Source organism: Coregonus clupeaformis, chromosome 35 (genome assembly GCF_020615455.1).
Source record: "Coregonus clupeaformis isolate EN_2021a chromosome 35, ASM2061545v1, whole genome shotgun sequence".
Lineage (NCBI taxonomy): Eukaryota > Metazoa > Chordata > Actinopteri > Salmoniformes > Salmonidae > Coregonus > Coregonus clupeaformis.
In genome coordinates this window covers 7935785-7955315 of record NC_059226.1, presented here as the reverse complement: position 1 = coordinate 7955315, position 19531 = coordinate 7935785, and the positions used below count along the sequence as shown (strand labels likewise).

Here is a 19531-nt window from a genome sequence, read left to right as displayed (position 1 = left end):
TTGATTTATAAAAAAAATATATACTTATTACAAAACAGTCTCCCATTAAGTATTTAGTCAAATAATGTACCTCAGTATGTACAAGCCATGTGTGCATGCAAATTAACCATGCCTATCAACATTATCTTGATGAAGTTCCACCATTGAACAAATATGTGGATAACATTTTTCTACATGAAAATGTTGTGAGGCCAGGTTATATACAGTGGGGGAAAAAAGTATTTAGTCAGCCACCAATTGTGCTAGTTCTCCCACTTAAAAAGATGAGAGAGGCCTGTAATTTTCATCATAGGTACACGTCAACTATGACAGACAAAATGAGATTTTTTTTTCCAGAAAATCACATTGTAGGATTTTTTATGAATTTATTTGCAAATTATGGTGGAAAATAAGTATTTGGTCAATAACAAAAGTTTCTCAATACTTTGTTATATACCCTTTGTTGGCAATGACACAGGTCAAACGTTTTCTGTAAGTCTTCACAAGGTTTTCACACACTGTTGCTGGTATTTTGGCCCATTCCTCCATGCAGATCTCCTCTAGAGCAGTGGTGTTTTGGGGCTGTCGCTGGGCAACACAGGTTTTCAACTCCCTCCAAAGATTTTCTATGGGGTTGAGATCAGGAGACTGGCTAGGCCACTCCAGGACCTTGAAATGCTTCTTACGAAGCCACTCCTTCGTTGCCCGGGCGGTGTGTTTGGGATCATTGTCATGCTGAAAGACCCAGCCACGTTTCATCTTCAATGCCCTTGCTGATGGAAGGAGGTTTTCACTCAAAATCTCACGATACATGGCCCCATTCATTCTTTCCTTTACACGGATCAGTCGTCCTGGTCCCTTTGCAGAAAAACAGCCCCAAAGCATGATGTTTCCACCCCCATGCTTCACAGTAGGTATGGTGTTCTTTGGATGCAACTCAGCATTCTTTGTCCTCCAAACACGACGAGTTGAGTTTTGACCAAAAAGTTCTATTTTGGTTTCATCTGACCATATGACATTCTCCCAATCCTCTTCTGGATCATCCAAATGCACTCTTCAGACGGGCCTGGACATGTACTGGCTTAAGCAGGGGGACACGTCTGGCACTGTAGGATTTGAGTCCCTGGCGGCGTAGTGTGTTACTGATGGTAGGCTTTGTTACTTTGGTCCCAGCTCTCTGCAGGTCATTCACTAGGTCCCCCCGTTTGGTTCTGGGATTTTTGCTCACCGTTCTTGTGATCATTTTGACCCCACGGGGTGAGATCTTACGTGGAGCCCCAGATCGAGGGAGATTATCAGTGGTCTTGTATGTCTTCCATTTCCTAATAATTGCTCCCACAGTTGATTTCTTCAAACCAAGGTGCTTACCTATTGCAGATTCAGTCTTCCCAGCCTAGTGCAGGTCTACAATTTTGTTTCTGGTGTCCTTTGACAGCTCTTTGGTCTTGGCCATAGTGGAGTTTGGAGAGTGACTGTTTGAGGTTGTGGACAGGTGTCTTTTATACTGATAACAAGTTCAAACAGGTGCCATTAATACAGGTAACGAGTGGAGGACAGAGGAGCCTCTTAAAGAAGAAGTTACAGGTCTGTGAGAGCCAGAAATCTTGCTTGTTTGTAGGTGACCAAATACTTATTTTCCACCATAATTTGCAAATAAATTCATTAAAAATCTTACAATGTGATTTTCTGGATTTTTATTTTCTCAATTTGTCTGTCATAGTTGACGTGTACCTATGATGAAAATTACAGGCCTCTCTCATCTTTTTAAGTGGGAGAACTTGCACAATTGGTGGCTGACTAAATACTTTTTTCCCCCACTGTATATAGGTCCTATAATATATATGGCTGATCAATACTATATTTAGAGGTGCAGTGGCACACTTCAACAAAAGGATTTACAATTACCCTCCAGACTGTGTTGAACTCCACCATTTATAGCCTTGCGGTGACAAACAATCTTATTATGAGATTTAACTTCACCCCAACTGGGCTTGAGGATCAACATGCTTCTTCTCCTTATCATAGTTAATTCTCCAATCCGATTCCTAACTGAAATTATAACCCGCCGATTATGGTTAAAACTTGGTGTCAGCCCCGATATGATTGAGAAAAGAGTCCTGTCGTGGCGTAATGGAAACTCCCGACTCCTGGTCTGTTCGGAATACATAAAGGCAAGGAGTGAAAGAGATTTCGATCAGGGCTCTCTGCCTTGAATTAATCACTCACTGTTTAATGGATCTTTGAGGCTTGTGCTTGACGCAGTGAGGAGCTGCATTTCTTGTATTCCGAGACCGACAGAACCCTGGATTTTTCATCAGAAATCTGCTGCCTCCTTGAAAATGTCTTGGGGTTCATGGTGACATAGGGTTCCAGTTTTGGATCGGGAAAGGCTAGAGGGCTTCTGCTCCGCTGTTGTAAGCAGGTAAGCGATTCAATGTTTCTGGGTAGTGGAGGAATGCTGTCCTCTAATACGCTTCAATGCCGCAGTAAACATAATACGATTTAATTCTCAAACAAATTCAACGTACACGTTTCAGTCGTGTCTTTAAATATCGGCACAGTACATTGAAAGTCAGTGATTGCATGTTATTAGCAAGAATAGTTTTCAAACATGAGCCATATTCCAATGGCTACCTGTGTTAGCAACACATTGTAGCATATCACTTATCCTTGAGTTAGCAGTGTAAAATGTAGATTTGAAGTTGCATATTCATGCATAAAACTAAAACTAATTTTGCACATGCCTTTATGGTAACATGCATTGTTGAAGTTGTTTGGAATGTGTTTATTTGATCAGTGAACGATCAAATCTAGGCATCTAAACTGTAGGGCGTTAAAAATAATATTCACGTAGAGTGCTTTATAAGTTATTTCATATAGCTAGGTTTATAATAATCTGTCCCATAAAGGGAAATACACAATCATGTTGACTAAATAGAAATTCAGCGTTGCCGTCCCCCAAACCTATTGATCTTATATCATTTTATGTTCCTTGTATGTAATATGCAATTGAAACGCAAAAGTAAAAGGGACGCAAACATAGAAGTAGCCACTATTGCCTGAAATGCATTTCAGCACCATGGACAGCGCGAACGGACCCTCTTTACCGCTAGAGTTCGCCTTGAACCATATAATATATTTCTCTCATGCCTACGCTTCATTGATTTTCTGAGAATTATATGACAACTGTGTTGCTTTCCTACTTAATTAAATTATGAAAAATGTGCTAAATGTACCACTAGTGCGCACATCCTTGCTGACGTCAAGGCGTAACCTTATCGGATAATTTCTCAGAGGTTTTAAATGTTCAAAGTTTGCATGCAGGATGGTAGGCTACAGAATAAGCAACATACTGTATGACATCCAGAGTACAGCCCGATGTGCTAGGCACGCCAAGTCCGTGAGGACACTAGGAACTGACCCAGTCAACAGGGCTAATCTGTACGGGTGAGTCTGCATGACATAGCCTACAGTACACAGAAATACTTAGCCTACTGTAACATATTGCTGCACCATGTGCAGTTAGTACATCGCAGGTATAATTAATCGGTGACTATGTAGGCTCTTGGTTGCATGCCTCTGAGCATGGTAATACATTTTGTCATTAATGTGAAAGAAGGGTTTGTGACGTATATAAAGACCCATGCAGGCTAAGTTAGGGTATGGATTTATCCCCATAAAAGTGGCATCATATGATTGAATTATCTCAGAGATTTTGAAGTGCAGTTGATTTTATTCAATGACAAATATTTGTCCATTGTCACATATTCATATGGTTGAAGTAAGACCTATACAGACAACAATATGGCCCTCTATCGATATAGGCAGAGCTAGCGCTTGGGACAGGGGGTGCAGCCTACATCTACTTGGTTGAATATAAGGGGTATTTGCTATTCACCTTGTATGCAAATGTATATTGTATAGACTATGTGTTTGTAAATATTGTTTACAAGTCTTGTTGCAATATCTGTCTATATGCCTTTTTTTGCAAATCGTTTAAAAATATATATATATCCAAATATTGTATTATTTTTGTGTATCTACTGCACCACTTTGATGAATGTGTGACATTGATAATGAAATTCTAAATTGATTCACGATATTGAGTAGGCCTTATTTGCATGAGTATTGAGAAAGCAATGGTTCGCTTACAAAGGTTGCCATGACAAGAGCCTAATGCTCAGCTGATACTCACCCAAACATATTACGACAACAGCTTGAGCTGGTGCGTAAACCCTCGGCTTACACAGTTGACAAGTAAAATAAAAGGTATACTCATCTATTACGCGCACACCTGGCACTTGGCACAAGTGCTATATCAATATGTTGAACGAAACATGTATGCATACCGACAGTAGGCTACGAAAACAATAATAAAAAAATCTACGCTTTTTTCTTCCTCTTGTTCACCCTTCATTTTCATGACACCATTTACTTTCCACATCTTTGTGAATGGTGGTGGGATGAGCAACCTAACTTGATATTTGCTACTAAACCGGGAGAGTTTTGATGGTTTTAAAACATCCTCACACAGTTTCATAGCTGCTGTCGCTGGAGCTTTGCCTCACATTAGCATCCCGCATCTCCCTTTTCCTGTCCCCGTCTTTCTTATCTTGATTATGCAGCTTGAAGATTGAGTCAGCTATTTTGTATGCAAGTTGCTTTAGCTTGGTTATTTGTGGAAGAGAGTGAGATCGTGCTGCGGATACTGAAAAGAATGACAGCTTCTCATGACGGTAAGGAGTGGAGGAGACGAAGCTGTCCTGTTCGATATATTGCCATTGGAGAAAGACATACAGTACCTTCAGAAAGTATTCATACACCTTGACCTTTTACACATATTGTGTTACAGCCTGAATTTAAAATGGATTACATTGAGACTTTGTGTCACAGGCCTACACACAATACCCCATAATGTCAAAGTGGAATTATGTTTTTAGAAATGTTTACAAAGTAACAAAAATGAAAAGCTAAAATGTCTTGAGTCAATAAGTATTCAACCCCTTTGTTATGGCAAGGCTAAATAAGTTCAGGAGTAAACATTTGCTTAACAAGTCACATAATAAGTTGCATGGACTCACTCTGTGTGCAATAATAGTGTTTAACATGATTTTGTACCTCACACATACAATTATCTGTAAGGTCCCTGAATCTGTGTTTGTGAATTTCAAACACAGATTCAACCACAAAGACCAAGGAGGTTTTCCAATGCCTCGCAAAGGACACCTATTGGTAGAAAATAAATCAGACATTGAATATCCCTTTGAGCATGGTGAAGTTATTGATTAGGCTTTGGATGGTGTATCAATACACCCAGTCACTAAAAAGATACAGGCGTCCTTCCTAACTCAGTTTCCGGAGAGGAAGGAAACTGCTCAGGGACTTCACCATGAAGCCAATGGTGATTTTAAAACAGTTAAAGAGTTTAATGGTTGTGATATGAGAAAACTGAGGATGGATCAACAACATTGTAGTTACTCCACAAAACTAACCTAAACGACAGAGTTAAAAGAATGAAGCCTGTACAGAATAAAATATTCCAAAACATGCATCCTGTTTGCAATAAGGCACTAAAGTAAAACTGCAAAAAATGCGGCAAAGCAATTCACTTTTTGTCCTGAATACAAAGGGTTATGTTTGGGGCAAATCTAACACAACAATTAACTGAGTACCACTTTTCATATTTTCAAGCATGGTGGTGGCTGCATTATGTTATGGGTGTGCTTGTGATCGCCAAGGACTAGGGAGTTTTTTAGGATAAAAATAAACAGAATACAGCTATAAGCACAGGCAAAATCCTAGTGGAATACCTGGTTCAGTCTGCTTTCCAACAGACACTGGGAGACAAATTCACCTTTCAGCAGGACAATAACCTAAAATACAAGGCCAAATCTACACTGGAGTTGCTTACCAACACGACATTGAATATTCCTGAGTGGCCTAGTTACAGTTTCGACTTAAATCGGCATGAAAATCTATGGCAAGACTTGAAAATGGCTGTCTAGCAATGATCAACAATCAACTTGACAGAGCTTGAAGAACTTAAAAAAGAATAATGGGCAAAAATTGTACAATCCAGGTGTGCAACGCTCTTAGAGACTTACCCAAAAAGACTTACAGCTGCAATGGTAACTGATGAGGTGGAATCCACCTTTCTACAATAATTTTCTTAGAAGCTGTGGTTTCTGCCAACCACACTCTCCGTTGGCGTTCTGACAAGTGCAAATCAGAGTCATCACAAAGCAACATCACTATTGGATCTAATGGCAGTATTTTATCTATTTAAGTACAGAGATCACATCGTTGACATTCCCCCAGAATTCAACCACCCCTAGGCATTTCCACAGCACATGCTGAAAAGTACCAATGTCCCCTGTGGTGCCGAACTCACATAATGGCGATTGACTAATACCCATGTGATGTCTTTTTTGAGGTGTTAGATCTATGGCAAATTTGTAAATTAATTAATTGGTGATTGGGGTTTCTAGATTATTCAAATATATTTTTCCATACTGTCTCCCAATTGATTTGTCTGTCAGCATGTGTAAAATCCTTTTCCCATACAGTGGATAGAGTTAACGGTTTTTATGCTGCTAGAATTAATTGACTATAGATATTAGAAAAAACTCATTTTGAGGGGCGTCTGTTCGTTAGAAGTTTGACCAATGGGTGTATTGCTAGTCCTGCTCCCCAGGGGACCCCATAGGCTCGCATGGATAGTTGGAGTTGAAGGTGAAGACAAAATGATGAACCTGGGACATTAAAACACTGGCGGATTTCCTGGAAACTGAGGAGTCCATTCAAATTGAATATGTCTTTGAAAGTATAAATACCCTTCTTAGACCAAGAATCTGATATAAATGATTTCTTACATGCTAAGAATTCTTTATTACACCATATTGGAGAGTATGAATGCCATTTAAGATTAGATCTCATATGCTTCTCTGTAGCTTTCCACACATTTACTGAGTATGCTATAATGGGTCCAAATAATAATGCAAATTTTTTAGGAGTCAATCCAGAAAATAATTAATCTTGTAATCTAATTGGTGAAACTATTGACTCTTCTATAGCACGCCAAGGAACAGAAGTCTCTGGGTTTAACCAGGTCTTCAGGAAATTCATTTGGAACGATAGGTGATAAAAAAATGGATTTGTAGCTGCAGGTCCACCTGATGCTTTAGTTCTCTGTAGTGTTGCATATTTAATCTGTGGTCTCTTTCTCCCCCAAATGAACTTCTTTATGACAGAGTCAAGTTTAGACCAATAGTCTATAGGAGGCAGTGGTAAAATGGAACTCATAAAATTGATCCGAGGGAGGACATTCATTTTAATAATTGAGATTCTAGCATGCAAAGAAGTGGCCATAGTGAACAATCTTTTTATGTAACTTTTGAAAGGTTTCTAAGTAGTTCTTCCTTGAAGTAGTGTGAATAGAGGGGGATATGGTAATGCCTAAGTAGGTGATTTGTTTCTTTACTGGGATCATGGATGGTAGTTGCACGCTTCCCATAGCGGAGTTACAGTGGGGAAAAAAAGTATTTAGTCAGCCACCAATTGTGCAAGTTCTCCCACTTAAAAAGATGAGAGAGGTCTGTAATTTTCATCATGGGTACACGTCAACTATGACAGACAAATTGAGAATTTTTTTTCCAGAAAATCACATTGTAGGATTTTTTATGAATTTATTTGCAAATGATGGTGGAAAATAAGTATTTGGTCACCTACAAACAAGCAAGATTTCTGGCTCTCACAGACCTGTAACTTCTTCTTTAAGAGGCTCCTCTGTCCTCCACTCGTTACCTGTATTAATGGCACCTGTTTGAACTTGTTATCAGTATAAAAGACACCTGTCCACAACCTCAAACAGTCACACTCCAAACTCCACTATGGCCAAGACCAAAGAGCTGTCAAAGGACACCAGAAACAAAATTGTAGACCTGCACCAGGCTGGGAAGACTGAATCTGCAATAGGTAAGCAGCTTGGTTTGAAGAAATCAACTGTGGGAGCAATTATTAGGAAATGGAAGACATACAAGACCACTGATAATCTCCCTCAATCTGGGGCTCCACGCAAGATCTCACCCCGCAGGGTCAAAATGATCACAAGAACAGTGAGCAAAAATTCCAGAACCACACGGTGGGACCTAGTGAATGACCTGCAGAGAGCTGGGACCAAAGTAACAAAGCCTACCATCAGTAACACACTACGCCACCAGGGACTCAAATCCTGCAATGCCAGACGTGTCCCCTTGCTTAAGCCAGTACATGTCCAGGCCCGTCTGAAGTTTGCTAGAGTGCATTTGGATGATCCAGAAGAGGATTGGGAGAATGTCATATGGTCAGATGAAACCAAAATATAACTCTTTGGTAAAAACTCAACTCGTCGTGTTTGGTGGACAAAGAATGCTGAGTTGCATCCAAAGAACACCATACCTACTGTGAACCATGGGGGTGGAAACATCATGCTTTGGGGCTGTTTTTCTGCAAAGGGACCAGGACGACTGATCCGTGTAAAGGAAAGAATGAATGGGGCCATGTATTGTGAGATTTTGAGTGAAAACCTCCTTCCATCAGCAAGGGCATTGAAGATGAAACGTGGCTGGGTCTTTCAGCATGACAATGATCCCAAACACACCGCCCGGGCAACGAAGGAGTGGCTTCGTAAGAAGCATTTCAAGGTCCTGGAGTGGCCTAGCCAGTCTCCAGATCTCAACCCCATAGAAAATCTTTGGAGGGAGTTGAAAGTCCGTGTTGCCCAGCGACAGCCCCAAAACATCACTGCTCTAGAGGAGATCTGCATGGAGGAATGGGCCAAAATACCAGCCACGGTGTGTGAAAACCTTGTGAAGACTTACAGAAAACGTTTGACCTGTGTCATTGCCAACAAAGGGTATATAACAAAGTATTGAGAAACTTTTGTTATTGACCAAATACTTATTTTCCACCATAATTTGTAAATAAATTCATTAAAAATCCTACAATGTGATTTTCTGGAATTTTTTTCTCATTTTGTCTGTCATAGTTGACGTGTACCTATGATGAAAATGACAGGCCACTCTCATCTTTTTAAGTGGGAGAATTTGCACAATTGGTGGCTGACTAAATACTTTTTTCCCCACTGTAAGAGGTAGTAGAGCTGATTTAGACCAGTTGATCTTGTAACCAGACCATGAGCTGAATGCTGTGAAAATAGACATTATTGGCTGGAGGGATTTCAGAGCGTTTGCAACGTAGAGCAGTATGTCATCTGCATTCAGATGTCACGATCGTCATGGAGAGACCAAGGCGCAGCGTTGCGGGTGAACATATTATATTTATTAAATGATCACACGATCAAAACAACAAACGAAAAACGTGACGTCTATGGTTAAACACACACCAACACGAACAAGAAACCACAACCACAACGTGAAAGACAGACAGTTAAATATGGCTCCCAATCAGAGACACCCAGCTGACACTCGTTGCCTCTGATTGGGAGTCACTCAGACCAACATAGAAAAATCAAACATAGAATTACACACCCTGGCTCAACATAACATTGTCCCCAGAGCCAGGGCGTGACATCAGAGAAATTGCTTGTTCAGTTTGTTTGATTTAGATATGTGAGGAAGCCGAATTTTGACGTATGCTTTGTGCCAGCGGTTGTATGGTAAATGGATTAGAATGGGTAGTGCCTGTAGATATAATAGAATAAGGATTCACATGCATGGTGCGAATCATATGTATAAATCTAGCCCCAAAACCAAAATGTTCAAGAGCAAGCCATAAATATTCCCACTCTAAGTGGTCAAAGGCTTTCTCTGCATCTAATGATAACACAGGACACGGGGTATCCAGATTGGAAGCCTCAGCAACCACATGAAACAGGGGGCGTTATGTTATCGGCTGCCTGACGACCCTTAATAAACCCTGTTTGGTCAGGATGTATGAGCTTGTTAATAACTTCCTCTGGGCACATGGCTAGAACTTTGGCATACATCTTCATTTCTGTTCCGATTAAACTGATTGGCCGAAAATTTGCACAATTTGTGAGGTCTTTTCCTTTCTTAGGGATTAGGGATATAATAGCTGTATTGATGTCTCTGTGGAATTGTCCTTTTTCAATAGCAATGTTGTTCGATTCAAGAATAACTGGCGCTTTATCTTTCTTCATATTTAAAAGAGCAGCTTCTTCTTGAGAGAGAGTTTGGGCAACGTAAGGTTCTCCAGGAACTGCCAACAAGCAGAAGTATCAAAGCTATGTGAGGAACTGTATAAATCTGAATATTATGCTCTAAAAGTTGTATTTATTTCTGTAGGATCAGATATCAGTCCGTTAGTAGGAGATCTGATCAGCTGTATTGGTGATCTTGTTTCAGCATGTTTAAACTGCAGCGCCAGTAAGTGGCTACGCCTACTCCCTTGAAAATAGTATTTTGGTCGCACCCTCTACATAAAGAATTCTGCTCTACGTCGCAACAGGTCATTAAGTTCCAGTCTACTTGTTTTTAGCTCAATTTCTCTCTCTGTTGAATAGTTGTTTTTAAGAGAGTCTTCCAGCATTTTACAATGATTTTAAAATTCACTGATTTTCTGAAGTCTTAATTACTGTAAATCAGAGGAAAAATGTGTAGTGTTTCCTCTTATGAAACCTTTTACAGCTAACTATACCATAGTTGAGTCCTCCACTGAGTGGTCATTTATTTCTAAAAGATAAATACAAATTGGATCTAAACTGAAAGATGAAGTCAGAGTTGTGTAGTAAAGTATTATTAAACCTCCATCTCAGTGCACGCTTTTTCATTGGGAAGATTTGAAATTTACAAAGAATGGGATTATGATGAGATAGAATGGCCGGTAATGTTTTTGTAAATTCCATGTTGCCTGTAATATCAGTAGATGTTAAAACATAGTCAATTCTCGAGATAGTCTTAAATCTAGCGTAAAGCATGTATAGTCCTTAGTTGTGGGATTATGAAATCCCACAATTTATGAGATTAAGATCTTTAAGAAATAGTTGAAGTGCATTGGTCCAGATCTATCTATAATAATAATAATAATAATAATATGCCATTTAGCAGACGCTTTTATCCAAAGCGACTTACAGTCATGTGCGCATACATGTTTACATATGGGTGGTCCCAGGGATGGAACCCACTACCCTGGCGTTACAAGCGCCATGCTCTACCAATTGAGCTACAGAGAATTCTAACTTAGAATCAATAATGGCATTCATGTCAATTCCAATAATAAGCGTATAATCCGATAAATTGAGCAGGCTTCTGGTTACAGAAGGGAGAAAATCTTTGTCAAATGAGTTATGAGCATAAATAGATACAAATGCTATTTTCCTTCCATACAGAGTGGAACATATGTAAGTAAATCTTCCCTGTTTATCATTTCCACTTTTTTCAATTATAAGGGGTAGATTGCTTTATGTAGAATAAGCACCCCTTTAGATTTAGATGTAAAGCAGGAAGCAGCTGCCAGTTTGTAGTATTTGTTTTGAAGTCTATAGGCATCACCCTCTAAAAGATGTGTCTCTTGCAGTAGAGCAATGTCAACTTTATTCCTATGTAATACGTCAAGACATTTAATTCGCTTATTTGGCTCATTAGAACCCCTCAGATTACAGGAAATGATCACTAAATTAGCCATGATCCATCTGTGGTGATGTGAATACCAGTTTGATGGATAAAAGGGGAGAAGAGTAACTTATGATAGATATAAAATGACTATTCAGTTGCCAACTAAATAATTGTGAACCAGTTATTCCAGAAAAAAACAGTAAACATATCCATTGTTGGATAAAATTATATATAAAATTACAAAACCCTTCAGATTGCCATTCCACCCCAATAACCCTGCAAAACGTATAAAAACAATTGAAACAAAGAATCCCTCCCCTCCCTGACAGGTTAGGACACAACAGTCCTCCCTGTCCACTCAATGTTAGACCCGTGACTGAACGCAGTGGTATCTATCACTAAAACCCTCCCAATACCCCTGAATAACTCACTCCATTTCCTAAATACAGTTAAAGTCAGAAGTTTACATACACTTAGAATGGAGTCATTAAAACTTGTTTTTCAACCACTCCACACATTTCTTGTTAACAAACTATAGTTTTGGCAAGTTGGTTAGGACATCTACTTTGTGCATGACACAAGTAATTTTTCCAACAATTGTTTACAGGCAGATTATTTCACTTATAATTCACTGTATCACAATTCCAGTGGTCAGAAGTTTACATACACTAAGTTGACGGTGCCTTTAAACAGCTTGGAAAATTCCAGAAAATGATGTCATGGCTTTAGAAGCTTCGGATAGGCTAATTGACATAATTTGAGTCAATTGGAGGTGTACCTGTGGATGTATTTCAAGGCCTACCTTCAAACTCAGTGCCTCTTTGCTTGACATCATGAGAAAATCAAAAGAAATCAGCCAAGACCTCAGAAAAAGAATTGTAGACCTCCACAAGTCTGGTTCATCCTTGGGAGCAATTTCCAAACGCCTGAAGGTACCACGTTCATCTGTACAAACAATAGTATGCAAGTATAAACACCATGGGACCACACAGCCGTCATACCGCTCAGGAAGGAGACGTGTTCTGTCTCCTAGAGATGAACGTACTTTGGTGTGAAAAGTGCAAATCAATCCCAGAACAACAGCAAAGGACCTTGTGAAGATGCTGGAGGAAACAGGTACAAAAGTATCTATATCCACATAACCTGAAAGGCCGCTCAGCAAGGAAGATGCCACTGCTCCGCCATAAAAATAAAAATGCCAGACTACGGTTTGCAACTGCACATGGGGACAAAGATCGTACTTTTTGAAGTAATGTCCTCTGGTCTGATGAAACAAAAATAGAACTGTTTGGCCAAAATGACCATCTTTATGTTTGGAGGAAAAAGGGTGAGCTTGCAAGCCGAAGAACACCATCCCAACCGTGAAGCACGGGGGTGGTAGCATCATGCTGTGGGGGTGCTTTGCTGCAGGAGTGACTGGTGCACTTCACAAAATAGATGGCATCATGAGGAAGGAAAATTCTGTGGATATATTGAAGCAACATCTCAAGACATTAATCAGGAAGTTAAAGCTTGGTCGCAAATGGGTCTTCCAAATGGACAATGACCCCAAGCATACTTCCAAAGTTGTGGCAAAATGGCTTAAGGACAACAAAGTCAAGGTATTGGAGTGGACATCACAAAGCCCTGACCTCAATCCTATATAATATTTGTGGGCAGAACTGAAAAGGCGTGTGCGAGCAAGGAGGCCTACAAACCTGACTCAGTTATACCAGCTCTGTCAGGAGGAATGGGCCAAAATTGACCCAACTTATTGTGGGAAGCTTGTGGAAGGCTACCTGAAACGTTTTTAAAGGCAATGCTACCAAATACTAATTGAGTGTATGTAAACTTCTGACCCACTGGGAATGTGATGAAATAAACAAAAGCTTAATTAAATCATTCTCTCTACTATTATTCGGACATTTCACATTCTTAAAATAAAGTGGTGATCCTAACTGACCTAAAACAGGGAATTTGAACTCGGATTAAATGTCAGGAATTGTGAAAAACTGAGATTAAATGTATTTGGTTAAGATGTAAACTTCCGACTTCAACTGTATGTTCCATTAACTGACACAATGGAGAAATGAGAATGGCAAGAAAAGCTCAACTGACTGAATGATTAAGCCTTACCATAGCACAAATATGGAGAAGTAACTTGCAAAATAATTCAGTGGTAAAGATGACTTCTCTAGCTATGCAGTTGTTGTCATAGCAACATGAGACAAGTTAGCTAGCCAGCTACCACCAGACAGTTATCACAGGAATGTTGTAAACGTAACTTAGTTGTAAAATAAAATTTTAGTTTATAGAAGCTAGATAACCTTTCAACAACATGTAGGTTATACTGAACACAACTAAAGAGATAATCAGTTCGCTAGCTAACAGTTGTGATGATGACTTATTAAAACACTAGCTGGATTCTATAAGAATCAGATTTTTTTTCTCAATATTAATGCAGGGGGCATAATACGTTATGTGCTTTACTTTGCATATTTCATCTCATCTCATACTGATGAGGAATAGTATTAGGCCTGCTATGGAAAATATGTATCTGAGATGCTATCATGTCAAACATATTACATGGCAGGATTATGAGAAAAGTTGCTGTAATTGTGAAATAATCATGTTTAAAATTCAGACAAGATAATGAAATGGCACATATGAGGGAACTGTCTGTGGTGCTAATAAGATATCTGCTTGAAGTAGCATATGTCCTGCAATTCCTCCCTCTCCTTTGGGATAGCAAGCATCCCACTGGGCACACTATGTCATTTCAACGTGGATAATTGGGTCAAATTTGGTTGAGACGTTGATCAATGAAATTACAACCTATATTCACCCACTCAAATAGACAGCCAAAAAAGTTAGTTGAATTTCCAATTTGTCATCACTATTCTTTCAACCATCTCAAAGCACAACCAAATTCAAATGGAAAAACAATGTTGGATTTTTGGTTTAGTTGTCACCCAAATGTCTATCACTGTGCTTTCAACCATTATTTAAACCAATCAATACGTTTGAAATCTACCAGAGCTTGACACCCTATGCCTATTGTACTGTCTATTTCTGGTTGAATTCTGTGTTGAATTGAAACAAATGCTGTTGAAGACTTTGCAAATGCTATATAGGCCTGAATATATCATCATTGATGATATACTGTCGTGTATGTGATAAAGTATGGTCACATTTCATTTACTCTGTTGAACCTACCCTTTGGAATGACTTCGATAGCAACAGTGAATCTATTTAGTGGAGAACTCTCAAAAGTTATTCTCACAATAGCACATTGGTGATAGTCAGTGACCAATATCGTAGGTAAGCACGGCTGGGCTTGGTAAAATGTATTTTCCACGTAGATTCAACGTCACAATATGTTGACAAATTCCGTTGAAACAATTTTGATTCAACCAGTTTGTGCCCAGTGGGATGTGCCTTTGATAAATGTATCTCATTAACATACACAGACTGTAATCTGTGGGTTTGAAATGGATGGAAATGATTTGTGAATTAAATTGTAAATGTTGACAGTGTTCAAACCCCCCCATTATAGTCAACATCACCCCCTGTCTCTTGTCATTTAAAGACAATGAATGCTGTGACACAGGCCTTTCACCAGACTGTGGTGGCATATACTAGATTGAGCCACAGTTCTGTAGTCAAATCCCAATTGAAGAAACTGCGTAGTTCTATACTGTAATACACAAGTTCAACATTGAATTGAAACATGGAGGGTCTATAAATGCCTCTAATTTGAAGGACATGTTTGTCATATAGGCATTGTCTGAATTGTATCTCGGGACAATTGAAATGCAAAATAAAGTCTATTGACAGTCTCTGAGCATTCAGTGACAAGAAACAATATGACTGAAGGTTGAGGACGTTCTGTATCTAATGGAGCCTGGAAGTTGCAGATAAGTTGGAAATACAAAGCTGATGTCCTAAAGCTGGATGGTTGCCCTTGGGTGCTGTTTTATTTCAATTCTGCAAAGCAAAGATGGCACAATTGCTAAGATAATATCTTTTAGAAAGCATACAAAATGGCATTCGCAAACTTCACCTTGAATCAGCAGCTTGTGTGACTCATTAACTGTGTATGGCGTTTACTGAGCTGTGACCTGGACCCGTCTCAAGAAGAAATGTGTTGCTGTTTACTCAGGAGACTTTATTGAAGGTGGCAGAGATGGCCATTTAGATCCCTGATACATTTACAAACAAATGGGACCAGATGATGCAAAACATTTGTACTTGAGAAAAGTTTGCTTCCAGTGTCAGTTTCAGAGTGTTGTTGGGTTGACAATGAAGTGCTGTCTCCAGTTAACAAAGGTCTAATTTCCTCAAGATCACTGTTGTTTAAAAGCAGTTGAGCCCCTGATCATGCTGTACAACCCTGCTGAAGAAGAGTGTCCGTGTGAAAATGAGACAGATAAATTATAATAGGAGTCTAATTGTTGAGAAGTTTTCCTTCGCTGGGGTTGGCTCAGGGGGTAATTTTAATCAGTCACAACTCATAAACAAGTGCACAAAGATGAAAATCGTTCTGGTGTGCCAGGGAGAAATGACTCGATGTAGTTCCTCAGCCTCCTGCTGACTGCTTTATGACGGAAGAAAACCTTTAGTAAACAAGCATCACACAAGTGGCACGGCAGCGAGGCATATTGAACGTCCCTCTCCCCCTCCCCCCGTCTCCCTCTCCCTTACCATCTTCTCTGCAAAGTAATTACAGGGCAGGGCGACAAAATAGCACGGCGGCTGTATACCTGCAGGCTGCAGCGCCGCACGGCTTGATGAATATCCTGTGCATGAGAAACCATTAACACTGGCGATACATAACGGGTTTGTCAATGTGCTCACTTCAGAGGCTTTCTTATTGATTGGGCTTTTTTGAGTGAGTGTATGAGAAAAAGTATTTCCTTCCTTCATTGAATGACATACTCTTGGATGGCAGAATATGCATACGAGGCACACAGCAGAAATTGCAGTGCTTTCAGGGTGAAAAGGTCAACCGCATCATACAGAGGAAAGATAAAGCATTGTATGTACATGCCAAGAAACTGTCAGAAATAGTGACAATAATAGCTAATGTATTCTTTTTAAAACATATTAAATCAGGCATAACAACACCACATGATCTTTTTTGTTTGTTTGTTTTAAAAACCTGTCAAAAAATGTTTTCTTCAATACATTATACAGTAGTCATATGCATACATTTACGAATGACATGAACATTGCCGTTTTTAAACGGCACACTGTCTGTGAAATCTCTGGCTGAAAACATTGTTTGTGCCAATGTGTTATGCATATCAGATGATAGGAAAAGCTAAAGAAGTTGAAGCCGAATTTATATTGATGTTGCTGATATTGTTCAGTTGTATAGCAAAATATGTATTCCACTAGGTATGATGCTTGAGTCTATTATTCACCCTTAAGTGATTAGACTGGTTGCAAGGGGACTGGACACTACTGCAAGACTTGAGGTGGGACCCACACACTCACACACACACACACACACACACACACACACACACACACACACACACACACACACACACACACACACACACACACACACACACACACACACTCTCAGGAGCAACATCCTGTTCAATGAAAAGACTGGATACCATTCACTTTAATTAGTTCCTCTGGGAAATACAAAACCTCAGGAGTAAGACCTGTAAAGTCCAAACAATTCTGGTTCCTCTGTAGCTAGGAAATAAATTGCATGAATGTATTAAAGCTGCAATATGTGACTTTTTGGGCCACTGATCAAATTCACATAGAAATGTGTGTTATAGATCTGTCATTCTCGTTGAAAGCAAGTCTAAGAAGCGGTAGATCTGTTCTATGTGCGCTATTTCGTTTTTGAGTCTTTTACTTTAGATTTTGTACACCAGCTTCAAACAGCTGAAAATGTTTTATTTTTGGTTATGGAAAATATATTTCACAGCGGTTTAGATGGTACAATGATTCTCTATACTATACTTGCTTGTTTTGTCACAGCGAATTTTAGCAACCAGGAAAAAAAGGTGAACTATCAGTAAGTCCTTTAAAACATTTACATTTAGAAATGCAGTGAATTTGCTATGTCTTACTTCAGGAAAATATATCTGTATTGACTGAAGTCTAACATCTCCCCTTTAGATGAGATTGGATTCATGATAGTTTGATAATTACAGTAAAGGCATGTATGGTATCATGGTGTGCGAATCAGAACTGTAAATATATTATTTAATATACTCTATTGTCTTTACAAAGCCTCTCAGCAAGAGCATGTAATACATCATTAAGATAAACCCTCGCCTACCTAGATGGATTTTCCATATGGAGTTCCATCACAGTGTAGGTGGGTGAATCACAGTAATGTCTGAGGTTCCGGCAGAGACTTGAGTGTGCACTGCCCAACCCTGTGTACATGTTTTTACGTCATGGAGGTGCCAAACCCTCCTCACCATAATCAATACTTATCTCTCTCTCTTTGAATGTCAAGTGATCACATTGCCTCAGATCTGCCCCTGTGCATGCTAATGCTGTGGATAGATGCTTGTCTTTGGAAGAGAGAGATTATATGATGGATCAGATTGACAGTGTTTTCAGTTTTTAAGTGAAGTATTAAGAGATTAAATGCAATGTGAAATGCATGCAATAGTATATGTCTTTGTGGTGTTTAGTATGGATCTATGTGTGTGGGCTTTTTATGATGCCCCTCCTATAAAGCAACTGGTCTGTGCTTTTTATGATGCAAAGCATTACTCCCATTGATCCAACATCTGAGACAACAGGTATGTTTTAAAAAGTGAAGTCAATGGAACAGGTGTGATTTGATGGGGACAGCCACACTGCCATCTGGCATGAAATACTTCCTGCCCCTGGAATGGATTGTCTAATACCCTGCATATCTAATTAATGTGCTTGTCTGCTAAACAGACAAGGCAAAGTTGCCAAAATATGAATGTTACACACTGTAGTTCTGTGAATTATACCGTGGGAAATCAAGAGAGCGAAAGAGAAACTGAATTGAAAGGAACTCCCCTCGCATTGCCTTAGAGAAAAGTCCAAATTGGCTCTGCCACCACCACAGCACAGCAGCAGACAAACGCAGTAATGTTTTCCCCCTTTTGATATCATGTAGCTGTACTCCCACCCATATGTAAGGCTCATTTACACACGTTGAGTCTGGCTTGTTTATCAGTACAAATTATCCTTCCGCCCCATCTGACAAATCACAACGGGTTATTCTTTCAACATCCGTTTTGCATCTGTGCACGGCCATCGCTGATGGGTAATCTGGCGCCTGTGGCTCTGAAGAAAATACACTCCCTTTGATTTCTGACGATTTCTTATCTCGCCCGTCGTCAGGGAATGAAAGGTAATGCTTTACCCATAAGGGACCGTAGACGGAAGATTGACTTAGTTCATTGCCCTGCACATTTAAGTACCAAGGGAGAAATTCAAGGATAACTCCTGGATTAGGGGCATTAAAAATCAGGAGATGTCAAGGATGTTGGTTCTTTGGGGACAGTGGTCACAAAACAATGTTATTTTTCCTTTCTTCCATGAAGCTGTGCCGTATCAAAGTCTCTAACGTCTTAATATGAATCATGTTATTGCTATTTTTAAAGAGTTGCAGTTGTTGATCCTAGATGGAACACATCCCTTTGTATCATAGTGTTTTATTATGAGTCAAGCATTTAACTGGATCAGTATGATGCGTTTTCCTAATGAAGAGTAATGCTACACAGGTGGCTGTTGGTGATGAACCATTTCATCCAATGGCAAATGCTTGATTCCTCCGATAGGCCACAGTGCGGCTGTCGAGGCAAAGTGCTTTAATCTGGCAAAAATAGAATAAATCATTAACATCTGCTGTGCGAGGGTTAAGGCCAGCATCTGTTGAACTACTGGGAGCCCTCTGGTGTAGAAGGCCTAAGTGATTTTCCCTCTCTCTAAAAATGGATCTCCAAACAAAACAAAACTATGATTCATGAATATTCATT

The 19531-nt window shown here is 39.5% G+C and overlaps 1 protein-coding gene across 2 annotated transcripts in view; it reads left to right on the top strand.

Moving 5' to 3' along the window:
- The first annotated feature begins 1977 nt into the window (after positions 1-1977).
- Positions 1978-19531, top strand: part of LOC121551158 (protein ELFN1-like) — a 96634-nt gene continuing 79080 nt past the window's right edge. Inside the window, exon 1 of one of the 2 annotated variants that reach the window (XM_041863708.2) lies at positions 1978-2401. The gene's annotated coding sequence lies outside the window, so the exon portion shown is untranslated. Of the gene's footprint in view, positions 2402-3327; positions 3427-19531 lie in introns of those variants that run through there. The other variant, XM_041863709.2, reaches the window with a different exon arrangement.